Source organism: Tursiops truncatus, chromosome 6 (genome assembly GCF_011762595.2).
Source record: "Tursiops truncatus isolate mTurTru1 chromosome 6, mTurTru1.mat.Y, whole genome shotgun sequence".
In the NCBI taxonomy this organism is placed as follows: domain Eukaryota; kingdom Metazoa; phylum Chordata; class Mammalia; order Artiodactyla; family Delphinidae; genus Tursiops; species Tursiops truncatus.
This window is the reverse complement of record NC_047039.1, coordinates 105,681,588-105,694,791: the sequence shown is the minus strand read 5'-3', so window position 1 is coordinate 105,694,791 and position 13,204 is coordinate 105,681,588. Positions and strand designations below refer to the sequence as shown.

Genomic DNA, 13,204 nt, shown 5'->3' with positions numbered 1-13,204 from the left:
AACCCTAAATTTGAAGCACTGCTTTTAATTTCATGTTTTCATGTAGTTTTCCATGGGGGAAATTTCTGGTTGCTAGTGTTTGGGGTATAGAATAATAGAAAACATTTTTTCATTTTTAGCAAAATGAAGGCAACTGTAAAAAAAAATTTTTTTTAAGATAAATCACTTGACACAAGTAGCTGTTAATCGCTAATTCCTCATTACTCAGTTTATACAGAAAATAAGCTTGTGGTATTAGCTGTAATATTTAAAGGATATGAGAAAAGAAAATATTCCCAATATTGAGAAATAATTATCTTGAGAAACAGCTCAAAGATTTATCACACCGTAGACAACTTTAGTATAAATCAACCTATCTGTGACATGTCAGATATCTTAGCTTTGTAAGCAAATGAGACTTCTTAAACACCTTTGGTTTTATGTTTCGGAAAGGGAAAAAAAGCATGGCTCGGGTTGAGGAAAATAGTTCTGTGTTCCTTTTAAGGGGAGGAATATAATCTGTTCCAGATTTAATTAGCTATCTTCAGATGAAAGCTGAAGTTTTAATAAAAGTTAGAAGAGATAACACAGTGAAGGACACGGATGAGCTGTCTCAAGGCCATATTCCAAGGGAACGATAAGAGCTGTAAAAAATGGCAGAGGAGAGCAATTGAATGGAGCAATGAAAATCTGATTCTCATAAAAAAGAGAGAGAGAGAGAGATGCTGGTAGGGGCGGTTGTAGATGAGACCTGCTAGCGTCTGCAAGCAATTTGGATGCTTGCCAGGAGTCATTGTTCACCCTCGGCTGTGGCGGCTCCGTCCAGATGTGCCAACTGCACGTTTCGGCTTTTGCCAGCTGACTGCACCGTTTGATAACCAGCTCTCTGGATGCCCATCACTGGCCGCAGAGATAGAATTAAATGATGATGATCTTCCCACAAGTTGGGAGAGGAAACAATGCATATAAATCTTGATTTCATCTCAGCATGAGAAGTCTTTATCCATCATCACTCATAATGAACAAGTCGTTAGCTGGGATGAATGGTGTTCTGGTTTTTCCAAACACCTCTTTTGTTCATTTTTTGGGTGACTTTTATCCATTGCATGGGGGTCAAACCTCTTTGCATTTAAGGGATGATTGAAGAGGCATAGCCTCTACTTTCCCAGGGGAAAGTAGAAATTTAGGGTTCTAGGTGCCAATCTAATAGCATTTAAACAGTTTCAGATATTTAAAGGTGTTAAATAAGCATTCTTCTACCTTTAAGGATCCTGGTTTTTTCGTCGTTTTTGTCCCTAAATTTTTTATATAATAGTGTATTTTGTGACATATTTATTATATTCTGAGATAGCTTTATTCTGAATTGCCCAAGAGGAGGTAGGACTTTTTTAACCTTCTTAATAGGAATTCTGCTGTCGCACATTTTTTAGATCATGAAAGCTCTGTGAACTCACTGGGATACAGCTGAACCAGTGTCTTTCCCTCCGTCTCCAGCCATCCCTGTCCAATTGCCTACCTATTTATCTGTGTCCATCTCCAGCAACCATGTTTATCATACACACATTTATTTATGTTCACCTTTGTGTACACATCCCTGCCATTTCCATCAGAGTCTTTGCCATATCATTGGCAAAGAGTTAGGACTCGTTGTCTGAAAAACAGTCATCTGCATTATTTATTCCTTTTCATACTAGAGAAGTCAATTGAGATTGATGCATTTACATAAATTACTGTCCATTTTCTTGATCCAAAAAGCTTTTTAAAATAAGAAGCTCTTTCTATTGCTTTGTTAAGTCTGGTCTCATGAAATAGAGGGATTATCTCCAGTTTGGAAAAGATGTTTATTTAAGGTTAACTTGGTAAAGGCAGGGTATATTTTGTGTTTTGGAACTTTGTATTGTGAGTGGACTTGTTTTGGAGGGTGATTAATGAAGGGGAAAATCGTCCTGTCATAGAAAGAAACACAAGTACATTTACTCAAAAAAAAAAGAAAAAAGTCTGTTAGTGCTCACAGTTGGCTGTGAAATACTTATTACTTACCCATTATGACACATGAACTTAGTCATGAACTTGGTGTCAGGAGATGCCAGGTTAGAGACACTCATCCTGCACTTCCTAAGCCTCTACCACAGTGACCCGCTCAGTCTTTGCAAGAAGGTGCCCGCCATGCCCCAGTGTCTGGCTTAGCCCTCTCTTCAAACAGCTTTCACCTGATTGAGTGCAGAACAGCACTTGTCTCTTTGCTACTATTATTTAATTTAAGTGAGAAGGGAGAAATAGCACTTGAGATTAGATAGCATGTGCCATGTGGGGTCAAGAGTTCTCACACTGCTTGTGCCTTAGAGGTTAGTTGTATTAGACCAGGATTTCAGAACTCCTTTCATAGGCTGACAGTGAACTCTAGCTGCTTACTCAACAAACCTTTAACATCTCTCATCTTTTTTTTCCCGAATGACCATACAACTCTCTTTAATAATAATAAATTGAGAACTTAAACTATTTCATTATTAAATCAAGCTGTGGGCTTAATGACTGACCTAGTGTTTAAATACTCTGTTGCCCTTCCCCCGGCATTCCCTCACCAATTTTCATTTGTAGAAAATCAGAAGGTGATAGATATTTGAGCAAAAGAATTCTTCTTTGTTTAGGTAAATAGCTTTGTCAATGGAAACCTCTAGGGTTTTAAAATATTTTTGCTTTTTATGGATAGAATATCATTACAGATACTTGCAACTGACCTAAAATTTTGACTTGCATTATTTGTAATTATTTCATCAAGTCATAACTATTTATGAACACTGCAGGGTTTTTTCTATTAATATTCATGTACTGAACTTACAGTAATCTTTTCATAGTGTGTCCTAGTCAGTTCTCTGCTAAGGCCTTTTTTTTTTTTTTTTTTTTTTTTTTTTTTGCGGTACGCAGGCCTCTCACTGTTGTGGCCTCTCCCGTTGCGGAGCACAGGCTCCGGACGTGCAGGCTCAGCGGCCATGGCTTACGGGCCCAGCTGCTCCACGGCATGTGGGACCTTCCCGGACCGGGGCACGAACCCGTGTCCCCTGCATCGGCAGGCAGACTCTCAACCACTGCGCCACCAGGGAAGCCCAAGGCCTATTTTTTTAAGCCCATTTTTAAATGTCTCTTTTAAAAGTCTCTCTCCAGCTTTTCATTTTATTACTGACCTACTTGACATTTGGAATCTACTTGCATTGGCAGAAAGTCCCCATGATTTAAGAAAATTGTAAATGGAGAATCCAGTTTTAGAAGAATTAGCTGAAACTTCTTTACTAATTTTAACAGTTGGGTGGGTATGTTTTTAACATAATGACGAGTATCCTGTCAGGTCCCTTGATTTAACCAGTAAAATACACTAACCTGTTGTTTAGTGAGTAAAGGCCTTAGTTTGTCAAGTTCTCCTTTTATCAAGTACATCCTCACAATCAGTGATGACCTTCTGAGCTTCTTAGTATTTTGATGTTGTTTAAAATGTTATTACACACCAACCTTTACCAGCCTCCTGAAGCATGATGTTGGGTATGACAGAGGCACTTGAGAAATGGAGGTAGACCTAAATTCAGTTGTAACACTGATGCAGAAATAGAGGTATCTCTGGGTCTACAAAAGAGAGAAGGCTTCGAAGTAGGATTTTCTAAGCAGAATAGTGATCTGTATGGCTCTATTTCAATATTTGTTGTTATTATAAAATGGAGGAGTTTTTCATTATCATCTGCTGAGAGATTGAACCAGAAGCATATCAACTTTTTCTCACCCCTGTCCATTCTTGCCTTTTGATGTGAAGGACAAATTTTTATTAGTCTGAAGATCCTTTTTGAAAAGTTCTTACAATATTAATAAGACTTACGACATTAATTCCTACTTTTCCTGTACAAAATTTCACCTAGAATTTGAAAGATAAATGTTAGCTTTGTCAAGTGAACTCCCTCTTAACATCTCTGTTTGGAGTTACAGACCACATTATTGATAGCTAATTTACTGTGTTTTCACTAGACACCTAGAATGTCACCAAGGAGATAGTCTAGTCTAGGACTTCTCAAACACTATTCCCTAAAGTACTGCTGGAGCAGAGAGGGGAGTGAACATCCACCACAGGGTGTGTGAGGTTCTGATCTGAGGGACGGCTAATGATGACAGCATTGGATGCTCAAGTTATATCTTAAAAATTCATGTAAGGTGTAAATATTGATCTATAATGTATTTGTAGCTGTGTGTACACTCACTCATGCTCTCATGGGTCAGACCTATGCTGGGTGCAGGGAGACTGTGGTGAAGCAGATCTACAGGACCCTTGCTGAAGAGGAGCTTACATTCTAAAATGAGAGTAAACATGAGGGGCTGAGAGAGAGAAGATGAGATGCAGGGGAGCTCACTGCTTTCTATGGATGGTCAGGGAACACCTCCCAGAGAAATTGACATTGAAATTGTGACCTTCACATTTAAGCTGTGAAGAGTTGGAGAGGGGCAGTGTCTTTCAAAGCCTTGGCTGTTAAAGTCTTACTATTTTAATATAAAAAGAACATTTCAGATTACTTTGAAGTTAATTTACTTAACTTTCTCCCCCCATCACCCCCCCCCAAAATGTAGTAAAAATGACCCTTGAATTCTTCCCTGTGCTAACTCCACACATTTTCTTATCCATTAGCAAGTCCTCTTATTTTTACCTCCAGAATATGTCCTGAATTCAGTCTTTTCCATCTCCATTGGATGGATCCAGATCACCAAGACCTCACCTGGACTGTTGAAATACACCCTGGCTGCTTTTCCTGCCTCTGCTCTTGGCCCCTCCAGTCTCTTGCCTACAAAGCAGCAGACAAAGAGGTTTTTTAAAATATAAATCGAATTATATCTGGTCCAAACCCTTGAATGACTTCCAGTTGCATTCAGAATAAAATCTAAACTTCTAACCGCTGTGAAATACATCGAGGCCCAAAGAGGGAGTAGGACATACAGAGAATATGAACACAAAGAAAAGAATTGAAAAGAAGTACAGAGTTGATGGCTGCAGTATGACAGGAATACAGACCAGGCCCAGAGCCCAGGAAGCCAGGGTGGGGATTCGGAGCCTATACCCAAAAGAGACCTGCTCGAATGAACCAGCAGCATCAGGGTCTCTGACTCACTCCCTGCAACCTCGTAAGAGAGGCCTTACTTTCACGCCAAATAGACTTAGACAGTTATATACAAATTATTACTTACTAACAATGTTTTAAGGGGATTTATGTGTCAGGGAGAAATTGGTCTTTCCCCAAGATCTATTCCAATGGGGTAAGAGCTGATTTATTGAGTGCCTTTGTGTACTTACAGATAGCATCTCATTTAATCTGCATAACACCCCTAGAAAGGAGATTTTATTGTGCCTGTTTTATAGATGAGACTTTAGAAATGTTAAAAAGTAGGGGCAAATGTGCACCTTAGAATTAAGGAACTATGATAACTATACATGTGATCATACACTTTCTTTCCTCTCTCAGCCTCCCTTTCCTCAGTTCTAGGAGAAGTTAAAGTTACCCAAGTTTCCCCAGTAAGTAAATGACATAATCTTAAATTGGAGCGCAGGCTTTTTTGACCTCAAAGCCATACTCTTTTTATTGTACCGTGTTGCTTATTAGAACCCTAATGGGAGAACAAATTTAAAATTCTGTAAACAGAAATGTTCATTGATTCTAAGATCTAAATACATCAGGGAAGTGCAGCATTTAAAGGAACCCTGTGGTGAATCTGGATATAAAGCCAGGAATTCTTTTTGTAATTGCACAGTTTGTCTGTATTGGTGTCAGTTTTAATGTTTTATGTCTAGCTTTCTTAAAGCAACATACACCTGTCCTGAGCTGCCCTATGGAAAAGAGAAGCCCATATGTTTTAGATGCAGTAGCATTTTTAACACTCTTCTAACCTGAAATACTCTCCAAAGGCTAAAGTTAGCTAAAGAATCTTCCGGCTGTAAAACTAAACAGAGTCCTGCTTCTTGTGTAATTGTAAAGACAGAAAATCCAGTAACCTTTCTTCTGTGAAAGTAGTTTGCCAGCCAGAGACACAGACATTTGCTTTCCTTATACTGTATCCTCTTTTAAAAAATGAGGAAGGAAAGGTAAATAGGACTGTTTAAATGTTCTTTGGCAAAAAGGCAGGAATTTCTGCAGAAAACTGCTCCTCTTCATGAAAGAATAAATAGTCATGCAGGTGCCACTCACACGTGGGGGTTGGATAAGAAGTAAAGACCTGATACTTGGTATCCAGTGACCCAGTAGGACAATGATACAGTAAATGAGGACTGCTAAGATGTTTACAAGTCAGAAGTGACCCAGGCTGGAATCTCCCAGTTACATATTCCTCCTGCCTCCTCGCTCTGCCTCTTTATCTTGTTGTTTCATCTCACCCGAGCCTCCCCCTGGCTGGAGTGATCTGAGGCTCCTGATGGATCTTCTTGAGTATAAAGCAGAGCATGTTAAAGATGGCATTGCAGTCAACTATTTTATCCAGAAAGCTTGGGAGTTGAGAGAATTTATTTCAAGCAAAAATCTTTTGGAATTACTTCAGAGACCCGGTTATTTTAAAAGGGTATTATGAGCTCCTGCAACTGCCACATGAGAAAACCTTGAAATGTGTCATTGGCCAGAGCTACATTTGACCGGCATTTACTCTTCCTGCTAGTTGCTAATCTTTCAGAAGTTCCTTTTCCATCACAAAATCTATTCATTCACTCCATCTGGGGCAGTCACCAGCATGGATTAGATTAAAGAAAAAGAATGAAAGGAAGAGAAAAGACATAGACTCCCAAGAGGCTCTGTGCTGGTACAGGGGGCTCACACATTTTGGAGTCAGAGGACCTTTCCTGGGGTCCACTAGGGACTAATTCTAGAACACCACTAATTTAATAATAGCTCTTCAGGAAAAAAGAAAGAAAGAATACTAAATGTATATATTGATTGTAAAATGTATCCTGCTTTTAGAAATATTTTAAAATGTATTTTAGAATAAGAAAACTGAATGTGTAGTCGTGTACTTGCCTCTGAGCCTTATTACTTGCCTGAGCTGTAACATGGGAGAGGTTGAGAAGATGAATCAAGGGCACCATACAGAAAGCTGTGTGTGCTCGAAAGCTCTGGGTTCTGAGATACCCTGTTTATTAGTTCAGCAGTCATCATCCAATGCTGCGTGCTCCGTGCCAGCCACCATACTAGAAATCAGGTGGAAAACCTGATGAGAAAACAGACTCAGAGGCACTAAAATATGGTACATGAGCTACTAAAGCAACACAGATAAGAGACTACTTAAAACTACTGGGTGAGGCAGCGGGCTGAGAAAAGATGCTTTGGAGTAAGTAATTTCTTTGACAGCTTTTTTGAAGATTAATTAGAACTTTGCCAGATGGGTAAGTGAGAAAAACATTGCAGGCAGAGGTGTTTTGAGGTATAGCCACAAAACATAGATGTTCCAAATTACTAGAGCAGGGATGGAGCAGAGGATAAGCTGCAGAAGCTAGGCAGGGACAGAACTGATCAGGCCAGGCCTGATAGTGTACTCAGAAATAGAACTACACTGATTTATTGGGGGGGGGCAGTTATGCAGCAGGCACTACATAGGCACTAGGGATTTTGTAGAAGCCAAGAAATGGTCCTTACCCTTGAGTCGCTTACTGTTTAGCTGGAGAGACAAACGAACAGCCATTCACAATACCATGCAAGTGCTGAGTGGAAACAAATATAGGGCCTGGGTGCACATTGTAGGAGGAAAGCCCTAGTCCAGTTTTAGGGAGTCAGGGAGGACTATCCTAAGCAAATGCTCCAGCTGAGACCCAAAGGTGAGTAAAAACTGGCCAGGTGAAGAGGGGTAAGAAAGAGCATTTAGGCGGAAGGAACAAAGTGAGAGCTTAGTGCCTTCTGGAAACCGCAAGTGGCTCAGTCTAATAAAGCAGTAGAGTAGGAGGAGATGGCAGGGTGGGGAATGATGAGGCTCGAGTGGTCATTTGGGACCAGATCATATTTGTTAACTATGCTGAATTTGAACTTTGCTCTGATGGCAGAGGGGAACCACTGCAAGGAGAGCAATATAGTCAGAATTTCTTTTAGAAAACGTGCTATGTTATAAAAATGGATTAGAGGACGCAAAACAAGAGGCAGAGACACCAGTGAGGAGGCTCTTGAGGACTCTATCCAACGGGTGATGAGCGTGGAGGCAGTGGGTGGTGCTCAGCTCAGCAAGCAGAGGGGTGGACACCAGGGTGAAGTCGGATTTCTTTTATTCGAGCTGAATGCACAGTTTGGGGGAGAATTGAAAAAGCTTGGTGCTGCCACCAGGTCTCCTGGGGTTAATATTAAAACAAGGTGGTGAAAAACAACAACAACAAGGTGGTGGCAAAAGATAGGCTCTTAAAGAGTTGTGGGGTTTTTTTTCTTTCTTTCCTTCTTTTTTAATAAAATTAAATAGTGGTTGACAACAAAAATTTTGGAGATGTGTGAAATAAAAAATGAAGGTTCCTTCTTCAGTGTGAGCCCTTTGTTTTTTTTTAATTCACTTCACATTCAGGTGTACATACAGGCTATAAGTTTCATGTGGGCAGGACCCTGTTTTATGTTTTTTGGGTTTTCTTAAATCACTAAACACACAACATCTAGCAGAATGCCTGTCAAATAGAGGACACCCAAAAAGCGTTTGTTAAGTGAACTCATGAAAAATGTATCCATGTCATTTAAAAATGACACCATACAATATGTATGATTTTGCATTTGTTTTTTTTATTCAATACTATGTCATAAGCATTCTTCTATATTAGAGTGACCACTGCATTTTTATCTTTTTGGTTAAATTTATTTAACTTTGCTCTCTATTGGTGGACTTTTAGGTTATTTCCAAATTTTCAGTATTAGAAAAACATGCAGTGAACAATCTTGTGGCAGTATTCATTGCACATTTGTGCTAGGTTTTAAATATGAGATTGTTTGTCAAAGGTCTACTTATTTAAAATGTTGAGAAAAACAAATTGCCTCTCAAAGTTTATACCCATCCTTTGACACTCGAAGAGCATGTGAGAGCGTCTCTTCCCTCCCCCTCCTCCAGCACTGAATGTTATCAATCTTTAACTTGTGCCAAGCTGATGGTTAGCAGTTAATATGTAGTCTTAGTTTCCATTTCTAGGTTTCCAGCATAATTAAGCATTTTAAATGTTTTTATTAGCCACTTAACCCTTCTGAAAGATAGTTCTTAAGTCACTCAGTTGTTTTAGTGGGAGGAAGGATTGAGAGGAAGTCTATTTCAGAAAACTATTTTTGAGAAGTGCCCCGTAGTTTAGATACAGTTCTCCCCACCCCACCTCCCCCTTTGCAGCTCAAGCAGGTGTGTGCGTGCGCGAACACACACACGGGATGTAGAGAAAGGCATGCGTCCAGACCAGGTCGTTTTGCTTGTTGCCTCCTGGCCATTTGTTCACCAGCAAAGCTTGCTTTTTTTTTTCTGCGTTTAGAGAGAACTAGCTGGTAATTCATGAGACTGCACTTCACCTCATTTGAGACGTTATGTTGTTACCTGCTAGCTTTGTTATCAAAACTACTTTAAAAAACAGATTTTTGGTTAAATATTTTAGTCTGGTACATATATATAGCACTTAGAAAATGCATCATACTGGAAATCAGAAATGTAGACAAAAAAGCCCTCACCCCTTAACAGGTTTATTTTGGGGAGGCACATCTAAGGACACGTCTGGCAGCATTATGAACAGCACTGGCACCAAGGGCAACTGTAGGGGGTTAATGGGGACCCTGCATCATTCCTTGCCATGTGCCTGGTGAGTAAACTCCTAGAAGTTTCTGGGAATGGTGGCAAGTGAGGAAAAGGCTGCAACCAACAATCAGTGTCACAAAGTGGGGATGACTAATTTGCTGAGGAGACCATTGAGACAGATGTTTAATTAGCTGAAGTCACGGTGGATAAATCGGGAGAGGACTGCCTATGCGGAGAGATGCCTTTTTCCTTCACCTCTCATTTAACTGTTGTGGGGTTTTTTTGTCCTTACTGTTTTCTCTTTGAAGACAACATCCTGAGAAATGGGGAGAGTGTGGAAGGGAGGGTAGAGAGAAAGTAACCTGTGGTTACATTTACTGAATAGTTATTATATTCAAGAATTTTTGTATTTAATCTCTACAGAAACCTTGTGAGATGGGCATTATCTCTTTTCTGTGGTCGAGAAAACTGAAGCTGTGTGCATATATGTTATGTGTATGTATACATACCTGTGTGTGTTACTAATGAGTAATGTAGATGAGATATGAACCTAGATCCCTTAATTCTTGAGCCCATTTTTTTCTCCTGTACCACAGCTTCCCCACTTAAAATGTAATGCAGATGAGAGAACTTTTTGGAGTAAAGGTAATAGTCTGTATATTGACAGGAGCTGATGTCACAGGTATATGCGTTTGCCAGAACTATCAAGTGGTACTTGTAAGATGTGTGCGTACCATTGTATGTAAACTTTACCAAAATATAAAAAAAGATTCTTAAACAGATGTTGAGTACCAGTTACTGTTATGCACACTGAAGTGTTCAGGGGTGAATGTACTGACACCTGCCCCTTACTCTGAAATACATTTTTTTAAAAAAAGATGGACTGATGGGTAGATATGTGATAAAGCAAATATAGTAAATGTTAATAGTAGTATCTAGGTGGTGGTTACATGGATTTTCAGTGTACATTTCTTTCAACTTTTTTGTGGTTTAGAAATGTTCATAATAAAATAGGAAAGAACTCATTAAAATTACAAATATATAATTTAAATTCTGCTCACATTAATATAAATTTCTGAACTTACAAATATATGTCCTTATGGCATAGAAAACACTAATCTTCATTTTGTACGATGTTTTGTCTTTCATTACTTCATATGTTAAATATCTTTGAGATCACAGTTTCTTCCATTGACCTCTGGTTTTAAGTAGCATGTGGAGTTATGAATATAATAATTGTTACCACTTACTGAATATTCAAAATTTGCTAGGCAATCGACCAAACACTTTTTAAAAAATTATCTCAACCTTAAAACAACTATTTGAATTGGGTGTTATTTTTGTTTTATTTTTATTTTATTTTATTTATTTTTATTTTATTTATTTTATTTTTTTTTGTTTATTTTGTTCTATAAAGGAGAAAACTAAAGCTCAGAGAAGTTGCAGGACTTGTCCAAGGTCATAAGTAAGCTGGGAGCTGGGACTTAAACCTAAGTCTATACTCCTAAGCACTGTGCTGTACTTCTTCCCATTGGCAAAGGTTACAGGGTCCACAGCTCAGTGGAGGCAAGTATGCTTTTCTCCCTAGAGAGATGAGTGTACCTACTTCAGCTGGATGTGGCAGCGTGATTCGATGGAAAGGGCACGTAGACTTTGGAACCAGACCAGCCCAAGTCCCCACCCCAGCTGCACCTTTCACACAAGCTGTGAAGTTAGCAAGTGAAACCTTTCTAACTTCAGTTACTTTTTCTGTCAATAGGGATAATACTACTTACCTTGCAAGGTTGTTTTTTTGACTAAATACATGTAAAACACTCAATCAGTACTGAGTACTCAGTGAGTATCAGCTGCCTTTATCCCTATCGCCACTACCACACTAGACGTACTGTAAAACCTGGCTTTTTAGGATTTATTTCCTTTCCTACCCATATGACTTGGCCTTTGCCTGTACTTTTTGTTTACCAGTGAATTAAGTCTATAGAAAGCTTATACCCTGTGATAGAACCAGTCTTTGAATTTGTTCGGATATGGATCTGCTGGAAGCACCCTTTACATTGAACAAGGAGAAAACTAGATCCAGAGAGTCAACTATAATGATTTTTGACTAACAAACCCCAAACCATCTATGTAGGAGTGGGTTAATGATCACAGGTCTTATTCATCATGTAGCTTATATCAGCAAATTTAATTTACTATGAAAAGATACTAGAGACAAAGTGAACAAACTATAATTGCCTGTAACAAACATGTTTACAAGTGATTTTTACAAGTGTTTGTATTAACAGTGAGTAGCTCACAGAGCCTGTTGCTTCTTTTCAGAAAACATTTAAAAGAGGAAATAGAAGTAAATACCAGTATGATTTTTGAGTGAATGATTACAGACAGAGAGGTTTGGGGTGCTGCCTCCACCCCTTGATTCTCTCCACCAAGAGTCTTGATCTCCCCCAGAGGAAGTAGAAGACCCTCTTTCTTCAGGCAGGCTATTAGTGTGTTCATCCTGTTAGTAGTTGTGAGGAAAACTCTTCCTCTGCCAGGACTGAGTTTAGACACTTGCTGTGAGAAACCATCAGTTGAGAACAGTTACCCCACCACAGAAGGCTTCTCCAAGACCAGCCAGGGACCTGAGACACCTACTCCTTTCTCACTGCTTTCCAAGGCCCGGCAGTGGAGCTGCTCTTTCCACATAAGCAATTTAAAAGGCAGTGTTAAGAATTTCAGTAACTATTTTCCATAATGAGCTTTTCCTTTTTGAGTACGTCACAAATACTGGACTTTCTGCAACAGCTCTAAATGCGTTAAGAAAAAAGAAAAATCATCTTCAGTGAGGGCATTTCTTTTTCTGCCTTACAATGACAGTAATGCCCGGAGACAAAGATGGCTTAAAATCAGAAGCCATTGGAGTGACAGTGGAGGCAGGGCTGGGGAGGACGTATTGGAGCCTCCTTCGCTCGTTACCTAGCTCCTGATCACGGCAGGCCAGTCGGCAAGATGCGTAGACTCGACTGTGCCAGCGAACCAGTTTTTTCAAATACAAAGCCAGTGAGATGTGATTAAAACCCAACTGCTGCAAAAGATACAAGGTGGTCTGTTGCAACTCCTCAGTCTTCCCCAAAACTGTCACCACATAATCATAGAAATACCAAATCATAACCCCCGCCTTCCTCCACCCTTTGTTTGTGGCACACTGCATTTAATAGAACAACGTGAATTACGATGAAGTTAAGACGAAGTGTGATTTAAGCCTGAAAAATCCCGAGGGTCCTGCAGACCTCTTGAGCACAGTGTGTTCAGCACCAGACTCCTCACTCAGTAAATGTTTATGGAATCTCTACTGTGTTGCAGGCAGTGGTGAAGAATGACCAGGCCTGTTCCTAGAGAGCTCTCACCCCAGTGGGGAGATGGCCAATAAAAAGTAAGCAAGCCAACAAGATGCATTTGATAGGGAATCTTACTTCCAGCTTTTAGTCTGTCCTTTATCTGACAAAAAGGA

At 39.6% G+C, this 13,204-nt stretch overlaps 1 protein-coding gene across 10 annotated transcripts in view; it reads left to right on the top strand.

Moving 5' to 3' along the window:
- The window catches only part of MAPKAP1 (MAPK associated protein 1), a 229,755-nt gene that overhangs the window by 136,895 nt on the left and 79,656 nt on the right, over window positions 1–13,204 (top strand). The gene's annotated exons all lie outside the window — the stretch shown is intronic.